This window comes from Miniopterus schreibersii (assembly GCF_964146895.1).
Source record: "Miniopterus schreibersii genome assembly, chromosome: 7".
Taxonomy (NCBI): domain Eukaryota; kingdom Metazoa; phylum Chordata; class Mammalia; order Chiroptera; family Miniopteridae; genus Miniopterus; species Miniopterus schreibersii.
The window spans coordinates 32,370,527-32,395,732 of record NC_138108.1 but is presented as its reverse complement, the minus strand read 5'-3'; the positions used below and the strand labels follow the sequence as shown (position 1 = coordinate 32,395,732).

At 33.7% G+C, this 25,206-nt stretch overlaps 1 protein-coding gene across 5 annotated transcripts in view; it reads right to left on the bottom strand.

Annotated features, from left to right (window-relative positions):
* CALCRL (calcitonin receptor like receptor) overlaps positions 1-23,749 on the bottom strand; it is an 88,572-nt gene extending 64,823 nt beyond the window's left edge. For 2 of the 5 annotated variants that reach the window (XM_081142110.1, XM_081142107.1), the window contains exons 1-2: positions 23,433-23,703; positions 4,532-4,599 (exon numbers count right to left, since the gene is read on the bottom strand). The gene's annotated coding sequence lies outside the window, so the exon portion shown is untranslated. Of the gene's footprint in view, positions 1-4,531; positions 4,600-5,323; positions 5,457-23,432 lie in introns of all 5 variants that reach the window. The other 3 variants (XM_081142109.1, XM_081142111.1, XM_081142108.1) reach the window with 3 other exon arrangements.
* Positions 23,750-25,206: the final 1,457 nt, after the last annotated feature.

Genomic DNA, 25,206 nt, shown 5'->3' with positions numbered 1-25,206 from the left:
CTGCTATGATTCAGAAAACTTACTCATATGATGGGAAAATTTATCCTAAAGTATTTTGTGATTTTGTTGTTTATGTGTATTGTCATAGTTTCCCTGATATGGCAGATTATGTGTCAGGTCACCGTTTTTTGGATGTTTTAATGAATGTCCAAAGGCTTTAGGAAAATTGAAAGTAAAGAGGGAATAATAAACTTTTTCAGGAAATAAGCAACTAAGATTAGCATGCTCTATAAAATGGAATACCAAATGATTTAAAGATAAGAGTTACTAATTATATAGTAAATGTGAAAAACATGTTTATATGTGAGATAAAAAATAACAAATTCACTATGTTCATAATTTTTTCTTCAGAGCTAGGTACTTTCCTGCTTAAAGGCTAATTAACAATAGCCAAATTTGTTTAAAAAATGTGAATATGCCCAATGAGATAATTCTTTACAATGACAATTGATATTTATCAGTTACTCAAATTTCTCTTATTGAAGGTGATCTTTGGTGTCATATAGACAAAAAATTTAACAGAGGTGTTGCATTTTCATCTGGAGGTTTGGGAATCATGTAAAACAGGCCACAGCTATGAGTGGGTTGAAAGGCTTGCTCCAGTTAACTCATTGTTGCCAGCTCTATTTGGTAGGATTGTTGAACAATAGCTTTAGTTTCCTTTAAATCCAGGGTCTGGTTCTCATCTGCAGGAAGACTTTAAATTCAGCGTTTTAAAGCTACAAGTATTTGTGTTGTGTTTTCCTTTGTCTTATATCTCCAGCAGTCTCGGTGAGCAAAGAACTTTTAGCTACAGCAGGAACTGCCTGTAAAATACAGTAAGTGACTGTGCTTTCCTCATAGGCCACACCTTTTCTTTCTGCCTAGGGCCTAGTAATTTTTCCACTAATTTAGATAGACATTTGCTCGCTTTAACAGGAATCAATAAATGTAAATGTGTTTTCATTTTTTAAATAGCTAGTAGACATATAAATAATATATCATTTGGTATATTAGCAGGACTCTATATACTACTGGTATAAGCCACAAGGTAGAAATATTTGCCCATCTAGCCATTTATAAGTATATTATGACTGATGGAGTAACACACAGGAAATTAGGTAATCTCAGAAAGATATAAATATGGACACTTGATGAAGGGCTGGCTGGAAGTTAAGAGCTAGTAGGTTTATAACTCTTGTAGGTTAAATGAATTGTGGCATAGGCTGATTGATAATTTCACTTTGTCACATTCATGCTAGGGTATGCATATTTTGGGAAGAGGAAAGATATTGTCAAAATTGCTGTATTCCATTAAAAAAAAAACGAATTTCTTTTGATAGCATGCTTTAAAAAGGCCTAGGAGATAGGATAGGCGATAATAATAACATATATAAGTGAAAGAAGGTTTTTTGTGTGTGGGTGAGGCATTGTTTTTTGTTTTTTTTTGTTTTTGTTTTGTTTTTGATGTGGGGTTTTCTATATAGAGAAAATCTATACTCCACTGACTATTTCATTTGGAATATAATGGACTCTGGCTAATTCTTAATCATAAGTATGAGTCTCTCCTACTGAATAAGCTTTTCAAATGTGATTAAAAACCCTTCAAGATAAGTACTCTGTGTTCAACTGATTGCTTATTTTATGGGTCAGTGCAACTTGAAAAAGACTATGTAGTTTCTCCACATCTAATAACAACTTCATGTTTTAGCAAATGTATAATGTTCTTCATTATCAAAAATAAAACTTCATTATAAAAAAAATGTAAGCTACTTGTTAATAGTCATGTTCATATATATAAGTCATTACACATATGCTCCAGTTGCAAAGGACTTTTCTTAACATCCTGGTAATTTATTGTCCTTAATAACAAAAGAGAAGCCCTTTTGGTATCTTCTAACCCATTGCTTGCAAAGCCTTATATTTATTTGTTTATAAGTAGCACCAACAGCTCATTTCCATGTGAAACATGTAGTATCTAGCCCCATTGTCCCATATCCAATTATATTTATAGGCATCAAGTAATTTTTAATAAAGGCACATTTTTATTAATAGATGCAAAACTAAAATGTATAAAAATGCTTAATTGTCCACCGAATAATTTATAAATGTAATGTAATCAAGGTAATGAAAAATTCCAAAGTTCAACTGAAAACAAACAAATGGACCCAAGAATCCAAACTAATTTTGTTAATAAAATTTAATAAATATAACAAGTTACTTGAGTTTTAAATCAATGATAGAAAAGATGAACTATTTCATGAAAATTGTCCATCAATTTTGGGGAAAAATTTTATATGTGAGATTCAATTTTAGTTGTATTAAGATTTAAATGTGAAAATGGACCTATTAAGTTATTAGGAAGCTACAAGTTAATATTTTTACTATTTTGGAGTCAGAAAGAATTTTCAGTAAGATTATTAAACTTTAGTGATAACTTGAAATCCTTCTGTTGTCAAAATTCAATCTAGCCAGAGATATTCTCCTTATTTATTTCCCCCCCGCATACCTCTTATCCATCTGTCAAGTTCTAGAGTCTACTGGATGATTATGTAAATAAAACAATGCAAACCTATTCTAAGTTAGAGGAATTGAGGTATTACAAATCACATTATTTGTTACAAAGAACTTCAGATGAGATTTTATTTCTAGTTCCTATCTTTAGTTCAGAGTCGATACAGTCAGAGGTTCAGAATCTCAGAGAGCTTGAATGGACCTGAGAAGTCTTATAGTATAACCTGCTCGTTTTACAGATTTAGAAGGTAGAGTTCAGGAGAATTTAGTGATTTGTCTCATGTCCCACAGCAATGGCAGATGAGCTAAGAGTAGGAGTTCCCATACTAAATCTCATTTCTGTGCTTCTTTCATTAAGTTAAAATTAAACCATATATGAGTCAAACTAATATGATAGCAAACTGCAATTCTCATTCTCAGTTATATGTTTTAATCTTCCCAGAGATAATTTTTCGACCTCTTTCTTGCTGGAATTTGTCATACACATATCCACCTTAAACTTTAATTTTTAGAAATAAAATACTTTAAATTACAAAATGGGCAATTAACTTCTCACCAAATGTGTATATCTTACCAATACTCTGTGAGTCAGAGATCAATCTAATGAAGACAAAGCAGTTTAAATTTGGATCTTGTTTTTAAGCCACTTCCAATTTATCTCCTTCAAACTATCCAATGTATATTATAATTTATAAGTTGGAAAGATACTTAGAAAAAAATGTGTGTAATTCTCTTAATTTCCATGGAGATGACTGGTGCACAGATAGCGGAGGTCTAGTAAGTTCTTTGCTATACGTTTTCATTAAGAAAAATTGAGGCCTTATAAAAATTGATCTGGCATGACTTCACAGAAAAACATTCAGGAAGAGAAACCCAGCTGTCAGATATAAGTAGGCATTTAGAGCATTCAAACCTTGCTCTAAGGAACAGTGAGTCATATGAAATGCAATGTGCAAAGGAAGCTGACACATAAGAGAGAACAGTGATGAGTTCCCAAAGACATGCTGAGGGACAAAGAATAATTATAGAGGGTCTATTTTAGGGTCCAATAGAATGACTTGGGAACTTAAAAATCAGAAATTATGTCACTCAGCTTTGAATTTAAGATAAAATAATTTAGCAGCCTCTAACTTCATTAATGCTATTATACATTATTAAAAGTCTAAAAATAACTTAGGACAGGAAAGCTACTTTAATTTTGTAAGAAAGGGAGCTGTGAGGTATAATAATAATTGCATAAATAATATCTTATCTGGCATGCAACTATAATGCCAAGTATAAATAAGAAGACACCTCCAACTGCAACAGTAATATTTTTGGAAGCACCAATGTCCCTAAAGCTTAAATGCCCAGGATTTAAATTGAAACTACTTTGCCAAGGAGTTCTAAAAATAGTACTTAGAGCAACTTTAATCTTTAAAAGAGCTCACTTCCCATTTTCCTGGTCCCTTACTTGTAAATTATGTCCTCTAATATTTCAATTATGGGAAAGGTTCTCTGCCATTTATGGAAATATAACAGCCACTGTGTGAATCAGAAAACAAAGAACTCTTCAGAAGAAAGGAATTTAGTTCAAATGAGCAACAGAGCCTTATTAGTTTATATAAATTAAACATCATTTGTTTTCTATGTATGTGTAGAATCATATATATAGTATAGTTATCAAATTAGCCACAGACGTTATGTATGTGTGTATATACATACCTGTGTGTGTGATGTTTGTGGCTAAGATTACCAAATTACTAATATTATTAAATCTGATAGGACCTATTCAAATTAATTTAACACTCCTAGTCCTCTGGCCAATGGAACAAGAACAGGAGGTTTTAATCCATACCTGAAGGTCTCAAGGAAGTGACTTTGTAAGTTGAGAGATGTCCATAAGTCCTTCCTTATCAGTATTTTGTTAAACTGACTTCCAAAGTTTCCTTTAGTCAGAAGTTATTTGAAGTTGTTATATATAATTCTCAACTTTATTGGAAATCCAACATGTTACTTTCATTAGGTCATGAATGTTCTTTTGTAATATAAGCAATACCTGAAAATAGGGCCATCCAAAGTTTTGACAGGTGGCGGCACATTTGGTGGGTGTGTCATCGTAGTATCCTGGATGACAAGAGAACATTCCCGTGAATTTGGTTAAAAAGTTATCAGTGAATAGTGGGATTTTACAGAACTTAAAGTTATATATTTGTGTGTGTGTTTTTGTTAAAATCATAAACATATGTATTTTAAATGTAATTTTAATGGGAATTTGGGAGGAGATGCAGCAGGCACATTGAGGTGGCCACCATGCTCCCTGCACGTAAACAAGAACTTTGTTCCTGGAAACTCATTTCTCAAGAATGATGATAGTAAGGGCCATGAACATGCAAGATCTTGGCACTAAGACATGGATGCCATGAAATGTTCAGGAGAAAGGTTGTTCCTGGAAGAAAAGATGACTTGGTCAAAGTGCAGAAAGATGGTCAGTACGTTCAAAGAGGAATTAGTGAGGGTGAAAGAATGACAAAGACCTTGTCAAAGAGGGAGCCAGAGACTAGAACACGTCAGCAATGAGACTTAACTTTCCTTAAACATAGAGCATTAGTAACAAGTGAGATTTGTCCACTGCTAAACAAAGACTTCAAGGTTATAAATGTGTCTCATATGCATCTTTTCAGACTCAAATTAATGGCAAAAGCATGATAGAGGCATCATCTAGTTCACCTTGTTCTGAATTTACACAGTGTTTGGACTTGTAGAACTTCAAAAATGTCAAATTTGCATTTGCAAATTATTTATTGTCACTAGCTTATATTGGGATGTGAGATGCTTTTATTGAACTTACCCTTTTGAATTATCAGTTTGCTGCTACGTCTAATAACAATCTCTGAATTATTGCCGAGGATTTCTATGAAGTCAATAGAGCTCTTTAAGGGAACTCTCAAAAGCATTAAGAAGGCTTATGTGAAAAGCAGCCTCTGCAATCAAAGATTTTGTGATAAAAAATATTTTAATTACTTTGTAAATTTTAACTTCACACATTTTAATAATTATATATTATTACAAATTGTCTAGTATATATTTCAGTTAGGATCATAATCTGGTCATATTAAAGAGATGGGTGCTTTTACATCAACAAACACTCTGCATTATATTTAGAATCTGGATTTTTCTACAAGCAATTTTGAAAAAAATAAAAACTCTTGTCAGTCTCAGGCTTTACTGGCATACATATGACCTACAAAAGGTTCAAAGTTGAAATTTATTTTGCGTATTTTCCCAGCTTGCTGGAAAATGCCACTAGAAATAGAAATAACATGACATGTTATTGGTTTATTTTTCTGCATAGTTTTAGAGATTTCATTTGTCATCACAGCTGAAAATGATGTGAAAGAATCTTTCTACCCTTTTGGTGATTTGGAATAACTAGAAAAACAAATATGTCAATGGCTACTTCTGGCTATCAGAAAACTTGTTGATGAGTTAATTTTGGTTAGTAAATGAGTTGCACATATTAATAAGATAATGTACGTGTCATCATGGTCTTACTTCCACTTTCCTCCTAAAAATATCAGTATCTATAGTACCAAAAATGGATTAATATCTAAGAAGAGATGATACAAAGAAAACATTATAAAGTCTTAGTGAAAATCATAGAAATATCTAGAACAAACTAAAAAAAAATTAATTTTGTTTAAGCAATACCATTTGCTGAAGCGATTACACAATGAAATAAAAACCAACTAAAACTTAAAAACACAGAAAATAAATACAGCATATAAGAATACAGATAAACCCCCTTGATGTTGCCATAGTTAAGCACAACAATTAAGCTAAAAGAAAAAAATGCAAACAAGTATATTTATTAAGAGGAAATCAGAACCTTGAAGGAATATATTGGCTAAATTTAGCTAATTTACCTTCTCAGTTCTAAAAGCAATAAAACCTATTCTCTCCATTCCCTGGATCACCTAACCAAAAAAAAGATAGTCCTTCTCTTAAATCATTACAAGCAAAAAGTTGCTTAACCATAATTATACAAACTCAAGTTGCTGCTACCCAATTAGAAACAAATGTTTCAGAGGAAAAGTTTAATTCACTTTATATACAAATTTGCTGTGATCATAATCAGGGGACAGTGCAAATTAAAACCACAATGAGATTCTACATATACCCACCAGACTAGGAAAAGTTTATAAAGTTTAACAATAATTCAAAATATTGGAAAGGATGTGGTGCAATGAAAACCTCATACAGTGTTGGTGGGAGTATAAATAGGTATAAGAACTTTGAATTGCTTGGATCCTGAAAACCCACTGGCAAGTATATTCCTTAAAGATACGTGTAGCAGAAGTTACTGCAAAAAAAAAAATATATATATATATATATAATATATATATATATATATATATATATATAATATATATATATGTTCATTGCTTCATTGTGATAATAGCAATGTGGTGGAAGCAATCCAAATGTCTCTCAGGAAGGTAAATAGCTTGTGGTGCATCGTTCTATGAAGCTCTGCAACAGCGAACACAAAGAACCACAGCTACACACATTAGCAGGGATGCAGCTCCAAAACAGGCTGAATGAAGACTATATGCAGAATGATTCCACTTTCTTAACAGTAAAAATAAAAACAGCAAAACTAAATTGCTTAGAACTCATATATGTGTGGTAAACCCATAAAGTAAAGCAGGGAACACTCAGTACAAATTTAGGATAATAGTTTATTTCTGAGGATGTACGTGTGACAATCAGAGAGGAACGTGATGGACAAGCTAGGTGTAGGTATACAGGCATCTATTTATTGAAACCGTATATTCATGCTATACATAAACTATATGTATGAGATTAAAAATTTTTTACAGTTTTTTTTTTGTAGAACAGTATGAAGAGTATGATTCCTTACTCTGAAATTATATATTTGTTATGGATTTATAGATATAAATATAAAAATGCAGTGTATTTGGGATAGGTCAGGTTGTTGGGGGGGGGGGGGATGGAGCTGCCTGACACAACACCAATCCAGTTTGAAAGTTTACTTACTTTTGTCAGGATATTGTTAAGATCAGACCTCTTTATTTTTTAAAATATTTTTATTGATTTTTAGAGAGAGAGGAAGAGAGAGGGAGGGAGAGAAACATCTATGCAAGAACAAAACATTGATTGGTTGCCTCCTGCATGCTCCCTAAGATCAGACCTCTCAAGATTTCATAATTAAATCATAGTCATATGCACAGTATAAACCCTTAAAATTTTACAAATATGATTCAGGTGTATGAATTCTGTTTGGCTTGTCTGTTTATACAGAGGAAATTTTGGAACACCAATGATGAACACCGATGAAATAAGGTATGTGTGTGTTTTCCAATGAAAGAGGAAAGTGTCAGTAAAGTTGTATTTTGTGTTTTTACCAAGTTCTAAGACTTGAGTTAGGATGATTCAGATGGGAAAATGTGCCCCCAAATTGTAAAACTAATAATCTTTAAAGCTAGAATTAGAGGAGAAGGTAATATATATGTCTTGCTATTTATGTGTATTTGTGTTTATTATTTCATTATTTAGACATGTGCCTTGTTCACTTTTTTATTTTGTTATTATAAATTTGAACCTAATCATGTTGTGTTTTTTTCTCTCAATATCCAGAGTTCAGTAAAGAGAAAACTTTTGGGGGCATACAGGGGTCATTTAAGCATTACCTCCCTCTGTGTGCTGAGCATCCCTGATTTGATAGGTTTGAAATGAGCAAAGGGTTTTGCATTTTACCAAACAGCTCTGCTACTTTATTTATTATTATTATCATTTTTTTAATCCTCACCTAAGGATCTTTTTTCCATTGCTTTTTCAGGGAGAGTGGAAGGGAGAAAGAGAGAAACATCTCACATCGATTGGTTGCCTCCTGCATGCACCCTGACAAATCAGGGAATCGAGCCTGCAATCAAGGCACGTGCCCTTGGCCGGAGTTGAACCCAGGACCCTTGAGTCCTCTGGCCAATGCTCTAACCACTGAGCCAAACCAGCTAGGGCACAATGATGATTAATGGAGCCCAATTTCTGGGCTGTCTCTTGAAAAACTAGACAGACTAACACTTGCCAGTAGATCAAGACTGGATGAACTCTCCACTCTAAAGTCAAGTCATTATCTTGACCTGGTCCGAGCCTTAGAACGTCATGGTCACCCAGGAGGTGGTGTTTGCTTCTCACAACTTCGTCATAGACACTCCTCACCTCTTATCAGAAGGAATAACCCTTAGGCTTCGCACTCAACTTATTTCCCAAACAAAAGGGCAGATAAAGTTTTTCCTCTCCTCAAGGTTAAGTCAAGCAGCTGGAAGGCATTTGCATACTAACAATTTGTCCAGGTTGATGGAGCCAAAGTATCTCCACATCTTAATTGATGCAGTTCGGGACTGTGTTTTTATTTCTGGTAAATAAAACATGTCATATTGGACCAATTTATCTTATTTTATGGCCTCTCCTTTTCTCTTTTTTCTCTTTTGCTTTCTTTATTCTGTTCACTCCCTGACCCCCTTTTTTTCCCTGGTTTCTTTTACTTTTAAATCCCATCCTTCACTCTGGTTTTACTCAGTCTGTTTGCTCGGTAATCAATAATTACTAAGTTAACTACATTCTTACAGTCATAAATCTAGATGAGTATTTTTCTAAATCTTTGTTCTCTGTTTTTATAATTGGTCCTTAAACGCCCTAATCTTGTTCCTTTTATTTCTAGTTTCACCAACTTCTGGGTGAATCTCCAGACCCTTCAACTTGACCTTTACCAAGACGCTGTCACCAGACCTGTAATAAAATGAGGTATTCTGGCTTTACTCCAAGGCAGCAAAGTTCAGGGTGTGTAAAATTTTCAATTATATGTTTAGAAACAAGCAATGGAAAGATGTGGTACATGTAAACATGGGGAATACATCCGCTCCTTTCTAAACAAATGAAGTGAGGACCTCGTTAGCAAGAGGAATTAGTTGAAATAGGACTCATCAGAGAATTATTAATAACATTTGGTTGTGGGCAACATCATGAGTTACAAAATTGATTTATGGTCATAGTTCATGCTGTAGGTTAGCTACTTATGTCTCCAATGTCACTATCAATCTCCCAGAATAGAGATAGTTAATGCAGTCAAGGTGATTCAGAATATGGAAGAGCCGAAGAAGTGCTAAAACAAATGTGAATTTCATCTCCTTAAATCTACTATATGATGGAAAGAATATTGTAATAATTTGTGAAACTATTTTAAGTTGACAGCAACTTTTTTTACACTTAATTTAGTATCAGCCAATTATTCAGACTTCAAAACAGCCTTTTCATCCTACAAGTAACATTCTATTAGGAAGGGCTCTTGAGAAAGAATGTGTGGTGTCTCTGCTGAATCTAGATGAGAGTGAACAAATATTTTGGCAATGCCTTTTTCTCTGAACAGGACCACTGGGAGTACCCATTTGTCATTGGAGGGATTGATACTAGCTTAAAAAAAGATGAAGTGCCTCTGCTCACTATGAGAAATTAGTCATTTTTGTACTTCAGTTTTAAGTGCAAAAAATACAGTCTTGCTTCTTTCATTCAGCCCTATGCTTTGGAGATGCGCCCCTGTTACTGTGTGTTGCTGCGGTTCTTTGTTTTCATTGTTGCCGAGTTTCACAGTATGATGCACCACAAAGTATTTATTTTTTCTCTGTTTATCCTTGAATTAAAAATTCTATCAAGGCTTTTTTAAATGTGAAGTTTAAGTGCCTTTTCCACAATTTGTTCAAGCCCATTTGATTAGAAATTGTCACTCTTATCTTTTTAAAAATATTTTTAGTTTTAGCTTTACTGTTATTATTTTTGTCTATTTTAAGCAACTTGGGACAAAGAAAATGTTGTGTAGAATACTGGGTTGCAGTGCTATAGATAAACATGCCAAAAATACATTGAATGTAGACAAATTCTTAAAACAAAATACAATTTTTTTAAGGCATTAATATCATTTATGTTTTGTAATAATAACTTTATTAGAAGTATGCTATTCAATAATAAGCACATCAAATAAAGTCAGAAAGTTCAAGAAGTTACTTTATAATTTACTTTTATGTTTCAAGCAATACTTCATTTAGGACAGAAAGTTGTTTAATCCAAACCAGTTTGTTACTTATGGTTTAAAATTTAGTCAGCGTCTTATTACATAATATGTTGAAATTACAACTTTGACACATTTCATATACATATTTTTCAAACTCTATGGGCATATTTGAGAATCAGCCTTTTATTCAAAGGATATTTATCATTTCCCTGAATGATATACCTATCTGGGACCAGAGAAAAAAAAACTCAACTATGCCATTTCTAGGTGCATGAACAATTAGCACTCTGTTTTAGAAGAGAATTAAGTTAGCTATATTAGCCTCAAAGATATGGAGAATCTAAATTAGAAAAGAAAAATATTATTATACCTTGTGAATTGTGTCAATTCAGAAGAAATATTTTGTGATAATTCATCATGAGGCTCTCAAACAAATCATGATTTTATTTAATGACAAATATATATTCAACTTATAAAATAGTCATTTGGGCCCGGCTGGGCGTGGCTCAGCGGTTGAGTGTCGACCTGGGATCCAGGCGATCGGGGTTCGATTCCCGGTCAGGGCACATGCCCGGGTTGCAGGCTCGATCAGTGACTCTCTCATCATTGATGTTTCTATCTCTCTCTCTCCCTCTCTTTTCCTCTCTCTAAAATCAATAAAGATATATATAAAAAAAAAAAATAGTCATTTGGTTGTGAGCATGGAAACTTCCCAAACTATACAATGATGAAAGGCCATTCAGAGCTGGCATTATTTTTAGAATTACCTTTAAGTATTTATAAGTCAACAATTAAAAAAACTTGATAAGTTATAGGTTAACAAACGTGTACCTTATCAGTTATCAAACAGGTGTATAATTTTGGGGCAATTAAACAGAATTTGTATTCTATCATATTGCTTTTTTATAAGATTTATTTTCTTTCAATTTCACTGCTAAGTTTTCTTTTCCCTCCTCTTTCTATAGACTTTTTAGTGCTATTGTCCAGAAAGGTAACAAGTAATGGAGTAGGCTTTTGTTGGGAGGCAACGGTTGGCAAGTCTGCCAGTTTCAACAAAAAATTCTGCCAGTTTCAGCCATTGTTTGGCCATTTGGGGAAATGCTTCAAAATTTTGTGTTAAAATACTGAGAAACCTTCTCATGTACCCTAGTTTGAAAGGTCACTCCTTGGAATTCAGTGAAACCTGAACACTAAATACATTACACAGGCATCTTCGCTAATATATTTTCCTTTACAAAAAACAGTGAAGGGATAAATATTAGGTTGACCTAAGAATAATAAAATGGTAATTAGTTTCTGAATATTTTCTCTTTGGCAAAGTGTAGAGATTCTAATATCTCCAGAATTTCAGCTCTGGTGTCTGTTGTACACTGCATAGAAAACACATAAAGTCACCATTCAGTTTTCTGTGGGGACTACTATAAGAAGACATGTTCTTTCATTTAATCATTTTTAAAATTTTTATTGAATTTATTGGAGTGACCTTGGTAAATAAAATCATATGGGTTTCAGGTGTACAATTCTATAATCCATCATCTGTATATTGTATTGTGTGTTCATCACCCCAAGTCAAGTCTCCTCCCATCACCATTTATCTCCCTTTACCCTCTTTACCTTCTTCCACCCTCACCGCCCTTTCCCTCTGGTAATCATCATACTGTTTGTGTCTATGAGTTTTTTTTTTTTTTTTTGCTTAATTCTTTCACCTTTTTATTTTTTACCCAGACCCCCAAATCCCTTTCCTTCTAACAGCTGTTGGTCTGTTTTCTGTATGAATCTTTTTCTATTTTGTTTGTTTATTTTGTTCATTAAATTCCACATATAAGTGAAATCATATGGTCTTTTTGTCTTTCTCTTACTGGCTTATTTCACTTAGCGTAATACTCTCTGCTTCCCTCCATGGTGTTGAAAAAGGTAAAATGTCCTTTTTTTCGTGGCTGAGTAGTCTTCCATCGTATAGATGTCCCACAGCTCTTTATCCACTCATCTACTGATGGGCACTTGGTCTGCTTCCAAATCTTGGCTATTGTAAATAATGCTGCAGTGAATATATATTCTTTCGAATCAGTATTTTGGGTTTCTTCATATAAATTCCCAGAAGTGGAATTGCTAAATTTTAAGTACTTACCATGTGCAGACATTTATCTAGGTGCTTAGATAAATGCTTGTACTTGTAGAGCTTACATGTTAGTGGCATGAACAGAAAATAAACAATAATATAAAAATATATGTCAATTATAGTAGATGGTTTGTTGCAAGGTGACTGGTGTTATAAATAAAAGCTAGGACAAAATAAAAGAGCCTAGTATGAGCAAGATGATTGTGATGGCGTAGATCTTTAAAAAGTGATTAGGATAAGCCCCACAGAAAAGTTTATATCTGAGCAAAGTCTATACAGAGAGGTGAGGGGATTAGGCATATGGATATCTGGGAGAGGAGCATTCCATGCTCATTAAAAAAACTTACAACTAATTTTAAATCCTCTTTTAGATAATGTGCCTACCTTCCTTTAAATTTATGCCATTTGGTATCAGAAGTACTAGCAAAAAGTAAACTTGTGAAGGGTTCAACAAAAAGAAGAAGAGACACTAAAATCTGGCATCCAGGAACTATAGGCCCACGGATTTTAAAAAGGAGTAGCGATTTTTTTCGTATTCAGGTGCTGTCATGATGGGTGTGTAATGAATAGTAGAGACAAGCATGATAAACTTAGAAAGTTATGCAATTAATTTGTTCAAATAAGTATTCTCTCATTTTATATCAATAAAGTAATATGATACCCAGTGGTCTTTGTTGTTTATTACAATTTAATTTAATTCCAAAGAGCTGTTCAAATTGGAGTTGCTATACTGTGATAGCTCTCCAGATAGAAAAACTTAAAAATTGTACTTATAGACTGTTTTCCTTCCATGATTAAAACATGATGCAATTATGTCTGGAAGAAAAACATACACCAGGATGTAGAACAATCCTTGAAGTCTAAACAATTTTGAGTAATTAGGAGCAAAGTATTGTCTAAGTGTAACGATTTAACTTTTTTTTAAGCACATGTTATTTCTAGACCTACATCACAGTTAGACTTAAAGAAACCCTCTGAGGACACATTGAACTGGAGTCTCCTATTTCTAAGCTAAGAATACACTAGACATATGTAGCTTATTCAGGTCTTTAGCTTCAGAAACTACATATGTTAAAAGTTTTGAACATGCAGTCTTTCATGGTGCATATGGTACTAGAATTGAGACAGCTAAGAACTTACAACCTTGAACGTGCAGATTTTTATGTACTGTGGTTGTGAGAACTTGGTGAACAAACTTAGCTTTCAGGATTAATCTGAAAAATTGCACAATTAATGGATTTTTGAAAGGATATTTGAGTTATATAGAAACTCAAATATAAACTCTGTTAAGTTTGATATATTTATTTTCAAGAAAGTAGGCTGGAATTTGGTTCATTAAATATGCACAATATTAATTTTATGATCAAAAGACTTTGTGAGTCTTATTAAATAATTTTTGAGCTGATAACATGAAACATAGAACAGGAAATCCTTTTGGAAAAGGTATAATTAAGGAAGTTAACTATGGTGAAGAATTCAATTGATTAAAATGTGAACAATATTTGGAAAAATCATTTTATGGATTTCACTCCTGTCAGCTTGTTTTAGATGACCTTAATTCTTGCTCACATCTCATTTGAGGCCTTTTTGTTCAAATTTATGAAACCAAACATTTTTCAAAGCTTTATTGTTAAGAATATCACTTTACTAACCACATATTTTTGTCTTAAAATTTAACAATTTCTCATACACAAATATGATATTAGCATTGGATTTAGGTGCAAGGAAATCTTTCTGTTAAATTATGAGAGGTCAAAGTTATATTAGAATCAGTTAAAAGAAGATGTTTCTGAATATTTTAACCAAACACATAAAAGTGTGAGCTAAGTGAATCTATGAGATTCTTTATTTTTTTAAAATCTTTTATCTATAATTCAAGATTTCCAAATATACTAAATATATAGAGAAAATATCTGATTTGTCGGGTTTTGTCATTTTAGAAAACATGTTAGTGAAGGCATTCATTCAGTCTTGATCTTGTGACAAGATGAAAAAGAATGGCAGCCAGCAGTAGAGATTAGGAGTTTAGACTTCAGTGGGCACCGGCTTAAACTGAGGTGGAGGTGATGCTGTCCAGAGCAGTCATCTGTCCTGCTTACCTTGGACACCTAGCATAGGGTCTTGTGCATCGTGAGTGCTTGCTAAAATGAAGGTCATGCTGTTTAACCCTACCACCCCCTAAAGCAATCACGGCATAGTCATGTGAGTTAAAATACGACTGTTCTCCAACAGGATTAAATTCTGATGTGAACAGAACATTCTCCAAATAAAATATACTGATTTGAGAACAGATTTTAATTTGGTAAAAGGAAGAGTGATCCTGGAAGGTCTTATGTTTATCACGTAGAAGAAGGCATGCTACTCCTGACCACCTGAGACCAGAAGTGGCTCCTGTACGTTTAGCTTGCAGAAAGGCGAGGGATGGCAGGTGTGGGTGGGGAGATTTAGAAGGAGAGGGCTGCAGAAAGGGAGACAAAAAATTATCAGTTGCAGAATCTACCTACTGTAGAGTTTCTCCTTAGACTCTGCAGTGTTGCCCTCTGGTTGATGAAAAGAATCTTATAGGCCTTTTTTTTTTTTTCTGATGTCGTCTGTTTTTTGATAAGTATCTAAGGTGGCTGAAAAATATATACATATAGTTTACCTCATTCTAAAAGAATAACAGTCGTGAGAATTAATTAGCACAGGTTTTTAAATGTGAGTCTAAGAACTCTTAATGGATCCATCAAAAAGGAAGAGCCCTGAAACTCATGCAACTATACGTAAAATGTGAGTCCTTATGAGTGTAAAATAGTTTTTATTTTTCTTGAGAAAGTTTATAGTTTCCATTACATTCATAGTGTGGACCAAAATTGCTAAATATTTTAAACAAAATTTTAGAATCAATTATATTAATCCAAAACCTAAAAGGGTGTTTACAATCCTTTTGCACAGGCACTTTTCATTATATTTTTGAAATATCTAAGAATATGTAAGTGTCTACCATTTGGCAGTAGTAAGAAGTCCTTGTAATATAGACATTTTTTTGCAAAAACAAAATAGCCACCTAAATTTTGGAACCTTGTAAACTGAATTTAAATTGATTATTCTTAACGGTCTTTTCATTTTTAGCTTCTGCAGTTGTTTTAGTAGTCAGAACTAAAAATTTATGGAGAGATATCTAAATTTATCTTTAATGTACTATAGTCTACAAGCCCACATGAATAACATACATAAACTTACTTTTATTATCTTATGTTAGAAGAAATTAGTTTAAATTTGATCCATCGTTATCCTCATTTGACTTTGTGTAACATCGTAATAAAAGATCTAATATATATGATATATGCAATAGCACAACAAAATAGGATTTAGAGTCACAATAAACAGTTAAAATCAGAGCTTTGCCAATGATAATTGTTAGACTTAGGGCACACCATGTATTTCTCTGAGTTTCATGTGTAAAAGAATGAAAAATTAACAATTTCTGTTTAATATACCTTTTTAAATTGTTAGAATGAAGAGACTTTTTAAGTGCCCAAGTTTTATAGAAATTGTGATTAACAACATTATTTTTATTAGGTTCTGGAATATATTACATAGTGGCAAAAGTGTAATCACTCTAAAAACTGTAGCTAAACCACACTCGTTCACTCTCCCTGGCTTCTAAAGAGGTTGCATTCTAATTGTCTGTCTGTATGTTGATTGTGGACTGAGCTTTTACACAGAAACAAGTTATATCTTCAGTTCTGTCCACAAAAGATTTATGAAGAGCACTATAATTTGTTGAACAACTGCTAAGTGCCAAGTGCTGCGCTAAATATTTCTCATGTGTGGTTTCATGTATTCTTCACAAAACCTTGCAAAGCATTTGGATTATCAACATTTTAAAGATGAGAAAGGGGAACTAATAAGTGGTGAATTTGGGGCTCGTATGTCAATGAACTGAAGCCAAAACCCATTAAGTTTTACTTCTGCAATAGAGCTTATATTTCAACTGTTGTTTTTTATTTTCTTAAATTTTTTTGCAATTGATAAGAAAGGGGTGGGAAACAAGGACATAAAAATAATTTCCTGCTGAGCACATAAACTCATGGACTAGCCAGGAAACCTAAGATTTACTTTGCCATTGTTTCAATACAATGGGACATTTCTATAGTTTAACCTAAGGTTCTGGGGACAGCATCCATTCACACTAAGGTTGACCAGACCGGCTACCAATTGGAAAGGAAGCGGTGTGCTTAGGAGCATGAGCTCTGGAGCCAGGTGGCGCGGATTCAAGTCCTGACTCACTGGAGCTATGTGACCTTGGGCATGTTACTTAGGATCTCTGTACCTCAGTTTTGGAGTTTCTTATCTGCAAACAAAGATAATAGCCCTAGGGCTTTGGGGAAGATTAAGTGAGTTTATACCTGAATAATTAATAATGTACATGGCACCTGGCAAACCCCAAAACTAAATATTAATCTCAGCAGTAGCAAGCCACCCTTTAAAAAGGGGGTTCTCTTGTATGAGTACAGTGTGGGAAATGTACCCACTGCTGATAACAGGGAGGGCAGACTCTCCTGTTTGAGGCAAAGAAAAAAAAGTTATTTGTCCCTCAGAGATATAAAGATATATGCACCCACTAATGCTTTCTTCATCTAATAATGTTAAGGACCAGGGGGTAAAGCTGAAGATAAATACATATGTTTACCCAAATAAACCTAGTTCTAAGATATTTTAGTTAGCTAACTGAGGGTTTAAGGAAAGTATGTTTAATACATTTAAAATATAGCAATGTCCTTACTACATATGACATAAATGCTATTGCTTCAAACAGCTACACCTAAGTTTCTATAACACAAATGCGTAAGTTTTATTTTTTGCCTTAGCTAATAAAGTATAGTGGCTTGTTTTTAAAGAAGATTTAAAACCAAAAATTTTCATTGAAAGTAAATTCTTAAAGAAGACATATGTAGATTGACTAATAAAACACTTAAAAGTGTTACTCTGATATGAGGTTTCCATTATCCAAGTAAAAAAAAAAAGTCTCTTAATTTGCCTCACATTTGAAAGCCACTACAGAATTAAACAAACAAAATCACAGTTTTGTATTGGTGACACGCTCTTCCCACAGCCCTCCTTATTTTCTATTATGATGTTATATATTTTTCTCCAGTACTTAACAAAGTTCCAGTTTTCCTTCAAATTATCCTTGGAAGGGAGGCAAAATGAATGTTTATGCACAAATATCTGCATAAGGACTGATCTCAGGTTAATTAATGGATGCAGGTTCAAACTAATTCTCACCTATAAAATTTATGAAATCAGTACTTGGGATATAAGATCAATTTATCTTGGTTTTGATAGACAAAACTAAGCCTGTGTGCTCATGAATATGCTGATGGTCCTCCATGTGACTAAACGGTAAGGAGAGGGGCTCTCTTAAGAGCCGTCTAGTTGCTATTTGATTATATCACTGCTATTTAATACATAAAATGACATGCTCAGGAGCTGCTATGGTTTCATGAGAAACACAATTGAGCTCAGGTTAACCTAAACCTAATACAGAAATAATTACAGATTCATACAAAGTTTTATGCTATATTAACATTTTTAATTAAAAATATGTTTCATGTTAAGACAAATAAAATTTCTCTGAAAATTGGGCTCCATTCAATAACTTCAATAAAATACAGAGCTGTAGCCTCAATACCATAGGGTTTATTTATTCATTTATTAAGATTTATGTTGGGTTGAGCTGAATTGAGATTTTTGTTTTTTTAAGTGTAGTGAGGTAAAAAGCATCATACATTTATTTTAAACCATGAAGGAATAAGCAGATAAACTTTGTTTTACATTTTAAAAATAAATATACATGGGTCATTCTCAAAGATAGACCACATGTTAGGACCCAGAATAAATTCAATAAGACTGAAATCATATCAAGCATCTTCTCGGATTGTTAGGGGCAGAAATATTCATCATGCTCTGTTAACTGTGATTGTTCTGTTCTGATCTGAGAAAGCACTTTCTGACCTGGCTGAGAGCTGTATGCCCCAAGACATGGGAGTTAACTCTGGAATGTGGTCCATACTTCTTTCATCATCATGGCGAGATTAACAGCCTTGTTCCTGAAACAATGGAGTCCCGGGGGTGCCCACCCTTTGCAACCCCCAGCCCAAATTGCCTGTAACCTGTTAACATTATACCTTGCCTACCTCCCCATGCCTGTGATTCCTACTTTCCCATGTAATCTTTGTCCTTCTACCCAATATAAGCAGCTGGCTTCTGGGGGGTGGCAGAGCAGATTCTCATGGATGACTCCTGCTCTCCCATTCTGCCGGCAGTACTGGAATAAACGCTCCTATACGAGTCAACCTTGTCTCTACTGAATTGGTTCAAGTGGTGATGGGGAGCCCAGACCCACTGTTGTCCAGTTTCAGGATCACTGTGGCATGAAATTAGAAATCAACTACAGTAAAAACACTCAAAAACATTCAAACACATGGAGGAGAGTATTATATAAGTGAAATAAGCCAGTCAGAGAAAGACAAGTATCACCTGATCTCACTCAGAGTGGAATCTAATGAACAAAATAAACTGATGAACAAAATAGACCCAGAGACATGGAAGCATGGAACAGACTGAGGATTCTCAGAGGGAAGGTGGGGGTGGTGGGTGGGTGGGGAGAGATTAACCAAAGAATTTATATGCGTGTATGCACGACCCAGGGACACAGACAATTGTGTGGGGAAGGCCTGGGGGAGGTGCGGGGTAGAAGGGCCAATGGGGATAAAAGAGGGCATCTGAAAATACTTTCAACAATAAAGATAAATTTTAAAATAAATAAATAAATAAATACACTATGTGACTACTTTTGAAAACAATAATATATTGGTAAGTTAGTTTTGCATAATACTGTCTCTTTCAAATAAGCAAAATAATTTAAGGGAAAAAGGAAAAAACATGTTCTACAAAGATATTTGCAATTTATCATCAGATAAGAGCGGGAACTTAATACCCATCGACCTTAACTTGGTTCATAGCGAGTGACTCTATTTTACCTTTTAGTAGTAAGAAGTAAGGCTTTTATTATGTTTTAAAAATTTTAAGTCATTTCTCCTTTTTTCCTAAAGTAACGTCAAATTTAAAAAACAAACTTAGTTTGGAGACTCTCAAATATGGAAAAACGCAGGGATTATTTGATCTAATCTGATTTAATGAACAACATTATAATTCTAATTAGACATTTAAAAATAGCCTGAATTTATTGAGGAGACTTTTCTGTTTAAATTGGAATTGCAATAGAATGTATACAAATTTTCTATTATTTAAATGGATTTTGTTGATTTAATTGTCACATATCTAATTCATAGGTTCTTTTTTACTAAATCACGCTAACTCAATATTTATATTCCAAATTTTACAATTGAATGTATTTTACTTATTATTTCTTCAATTTTATGCTTTAAACTAGGGCTATGTATCTTCAAGATTATAAACCAGACTTATAAGTACATAAACTAAAATTAAGGTGTGAAAGCTATCCCGGATACTTTGAATTGCATAACTGCCACTGATGAAAGAATTTGGGCAGGAATGGTTGTCCATGTGAATAAATAGAAAAATGATTGAGATAGCTTGTTAGTATGCACACCTGATCTTGTATTTCTGGTAAATATTTTTTCCTCCTTAATTGCATCGGAACATTTTCTGACCTTAAATGAGGGTATTTCTTGAATCATGTAATGGTGCAGCATGGCAGAAGCACTTTGGTAGAAAAGAGAGCCTCCCTGAGAGAGTATAAACATTTATAGTTCACACATAGACTTCAAACCAGGCACAGACAAGTGTTTTAAATAGCTGCGCACTGATTTTCCATTTTAAGTGTATTCTCTGACAGACTGATTGGGCCAAGACAAAAGAGGTGCTACAAATATGACACTCTGTCTTTCTTTAGCACCACTGCAACAATACAGCTTATGTTTATGGGTTAAAAGCTTCTCTGAGTCCTAAACAAAGATAAGGAGGGAAGCCAAAGACCGCAAACAATATTCTTTGAATATATTTGTTTTCTGAAAAGTTGACACCGTAAGAGTTATATCTCTAAAAACAATTAGTTTTTCAAACTGCCTTCAAAGTCAAACAGAGTGTAAAATAAGCTTTGTTTAGTGAATCCATATTTTGATAATTTAAAAATTATTTTGCTAATTTTTCTATGAAGTTATAAAACACTCCTTAAAAAATAAGTTACTATCTAATTTTAACTATGTATATAAAAATGGAAAGCAAATTATTGTTATAATGGTTCCAAACGATCTGTTAGAAATATATAATAATGATACTACCTGAAGTCTCATGAGGTTTTACGTGTTTATCAGATAATTTTTCCACATTAACATAAAGCATATAAGGTCTTTTTTGTCTTAATATTATTTTGAATTTTTTACTGAAATTCAGACTTCTATTATACATGAAAAAATAATGGTGAAAATAGTTACAGGTGAATGTAAAGATTCTCATAAATATGCTAGGATGTCAACTCCACTTAAACCCCATTATACTCTAGGCATCACCAGTGAGTAAAACATATATACCTTGGTTGTTCTTTAACATAAATTTAAAATTACAGACCCCGATTTATTTTACTGTTCTATTTTTTCAGTGAATGGTTTCAATATATTCTAAACATTTACATAGCTTAACTAATAAAAATAACACTTTAGTATGTGCTAGATATATTTTCTAAAAAGACATTGTAGCAATAACCAAAGCAGATTTTTTGAAGATAATTGAATATTGCAGGTAAAACATAATTTAGCTCACATTTTTCATTCAATTTCTCAATTCTATATTTCATTTTACATATTTAGAACTGGCCTTAGACTCTGTGCATTGATTTTCTGATGCTACAGGCTAATATCATCTAGAAAAATAAATCAGTTCTTTATGGTTGAAAGCTCTGACATTCTCTTATCATTAAAAAAAAGCAAACACCAGAATAAAATAATATGAATTTTTATTTCAAACTTTGAAATGCTTATTTCTAACATTATTTTCTCAAATAATTAGTCTTTGCCTAATGACCCTCAATATTCATTGCCTAGTATTTTACAATAGTATTTTTTTAAAAATAAAGATGATAATTCATACTATTAATACAGTTACAAAAATTTAATTAAATTTTGCAGGAAAATTATGGGGTTTTGGTAGCAATGAAAAAAATTTAGAGAAGTTTAGGGAGTTCCAAACTTGATATTAATATAATACTTCCTTCTAAGAAAATAATGTAAAATTAAAAATAATGCTATTTTAATTTTTGTTACTAACACATGGCTTTGGCTTAGGCACTTAATGTGTTCTTTCCATTTCCTCTTCTAATTATCAGATGGCTATTTACAAGGTCACATTCTAAAAACACTTTTTCCATTCTACCCATGTGTCAGGGAACTCAATACAATTAATAATAGAAAGTAGACAGGAAATCTGCCACAATATTTTTAAAGAATCTCAAAAGTAAGGCTTAATTGACGTTTACATTCATTTGGAGAAATTTTGGGGGGGAAAATGAGTATAAAATTATCAGGGAGCTGCTCAGAATGAATTTGTAGTCCGCTGTTAATGTGCTAGATTCTGAGGGACTAAGTACAGGGTTTCTCCATTGAAGGGCATTGTGCAGAGTGTAATTTCATTTAGGTAAGAATATATATGCACATTTTGTCAACCAATGTAACTGAACCCAAATCTGACATCTATTTTTTTCTTAGCCACAAATTTATGGTACCTCTATACCAACAACTTATTAAGTAGACACTAGATTCTTCGTGTCCAGGACAGTCCGTCCGTACTGTTGAAAGAAGTATTAACAGATGTTTCATCTCTGCATTTAATAAGTTCTATCCTGAAAATTCTTTCTTTTAAAATATATACTTTAATTTTTCTGTCTGATGATCTGATATGCCCATTTGGGAAACCTGTGTTACTTTTCTTTACCCACAGTTGTCTCACTATCACACCCTCCCCTCAAAAGATTTCGGAGGAATACCAGATAAATTGAAGTGACACATTCTGTTAGCTCATAGGATTAGGGTCAATACAGAAATCTCGACATTCTCTCAACCCTAGCTGGTTTTTTCCCTTTGTAGCCCACCCCATTATCCAATACAGCGGAAACAGTCCAGGGTTAGCAAAAGAGAGTTTTAAACACATCTGGCAACAATGAACAATGAAAATTCCATTAGTCCAATAGTTAGAGATAAATAGAGGTGAAAGACAAATAGAAGGCAAATATATTAAATTCAAAGTGATTGCTTTCCTTTAAATTTCCCATTGCATTCGACCTCAGAGTGAGTAAAACTCTGAGACCCCAAAAGTAGTTATTCTTTCACCCCTTTCTTAGAATACTGATTATATGGAAAGTTTAAAGACCCTTCCTGGGGTTAAAAATGTTTTCCAGCTGTCAAAATTTAAGCTTAGCTATTAGTAGAGCTAATTTTAAAAGGCACTGTTCCCTGATAAGATATTTGTTTAAAAGTATGATTTTTACCCACTTAGATTTTTATTACTTGCTAAATTTATTTTCTAGACTATCATTGTACATAATATTGTCTAATAGTAAAAGGTTTTGTATATATTTTGGAGTAACATACTGTAGTTTCTCTAGTGTGAAACAAATGAGGATGTTTCAGCATTATTTCATCGTCCGTAAATTTCAATGGTAGAAACATACTCAAAGTGGACGAGAATACTACTCAGAATAAATATATTTATTTTGAATAATGTACTTACCCAGCACAGCTCCTAAGGAAACTCTTGGTGAAATATTCTGAGGAGGGAATTTGACTTGCTGAGACTCCGCAGAAGGGGGTGCCCCGCAGGCAAGGTGGGAGCCTTGCAGTGGGAGCCCGCGGGCCGGGGCGGTCCAGCCTGATGATCTGCAGCCGGATGATCTGGAGCCTGATGATCTGCAGCCGGATGATCTGGAGCAGGAGGTGCCGCTCTGCTGGAGGGAGAGGGCTGCTCTGAGCAGCCTGGAGGTGTTGGCACATTGTCAGTGCTCAGCAGCAGAGGGGACGGGGAGCTTCCTGTTACATCACTCCGACCCCGCCTGCAGTTAGTGTTAGGTTACTTTCTTTCTCAGCTCGCAACCCCGGCAAGCAGCTCCCTTCCCATTCGGAGGCGAGAGCGAGAGCGAGAGCGAGAGGCAGCCGGAGCAGGCGGGGATCCCGTGCCCCGGGAACGCGCTGCTAGCAGCCACACTGGCCAGGCCCCCTCGGCTGAGCTGCCTCCGTCGGAAGGAAGCCCGAGTGTCACACTCTGTGCCAAGGATTAAAGGAGTTAGGGGCATTTGTGTGTGTGTGTGTGTGCTGAATTGTATGTTACAACGTATCCGAGGAAATTATTTTCTTCATAAATGAACACAGAAAAATAATAACTGCACCCATCATAATTCTTTGATCCAAGTTTTATTAATTTGGAGTTTTGATAATCGGAGCTATTCCTTGATCAATTGTCCGCAATAAACTGAAGAAACTTTATTCTGTAGATTTTTTTAAACACTTTTTGCTTTGTTACGACACTAATATGTATGTATTTTTCATAAACAAAACCATTGTGTGTATACATATACATATTTAGAATTATTTTCACTGTATATAAAAGTATATGTATTAGAGAAAATAACCCTTTGAGAACATATTAATATATTTAAAATTATTGCAAATATTTTTAAATTTTGACTTATCATCTATAAAATTAAAAAGTAATTTATACTACATTTATACCTCAAAATGGCCTCAACAAAATGCATATAATTTATAAACATAATATGAAACAATTTAAAATATGTAACATACATTAATTTTTTTTTAAGTTTTGCTTCAAAAGATAATTCTATTCTAAATGTGTTTAACGAATCATTGGAAATAGGGACGAAAGTTTTAAATTAGAAATGTCTTTTAATAATATGGTACATATAATTCCTGAAACCTAAGCAGCATTAAAAATCGCTTAATCGCCCAGCCAGGCGTGGCTCAGCGGTTGAGCGTCGACCTGGGATCCAGACGATCGGGGTTCGATTCCCAGTCAGGGCACATGCCCGGGTTGCGGGTGCAGCCGATCAATGACTCTCTGGTCATTGATGTTTCTATCTCTCTTTCCCTCTCCTTTCCTCTCTCTGAAATCAATAAAGATATACTTAAAAAAAAAAAATCGCTTAATCAATCTCAGCATCAATTTCTCATCTGTAAACTAAAAAAGAGGGATCAAATAATACCGAAAATCCCTTATATCTCTAAGACTTTGAATCAACAAACTGTGTAGCATTTAGAAATAAATGATATTGTGATGTTCATTCTATTCTTGGTCAATTTGGGATCAGAGGCATGGAGAAATTGGTAAATTACTGCAATTCTGGACAAAACAAGATATTAAAACACTTCTTGTAAACTAACAAAGGAGGACAAGGCTACATAACTTGAAGGGATATCATGTTTCTGCAGCACTATGCTCCTAACATTTTTATAACCTGGATCTGTGGAAGAAACTTATTTTACAGTCTTTG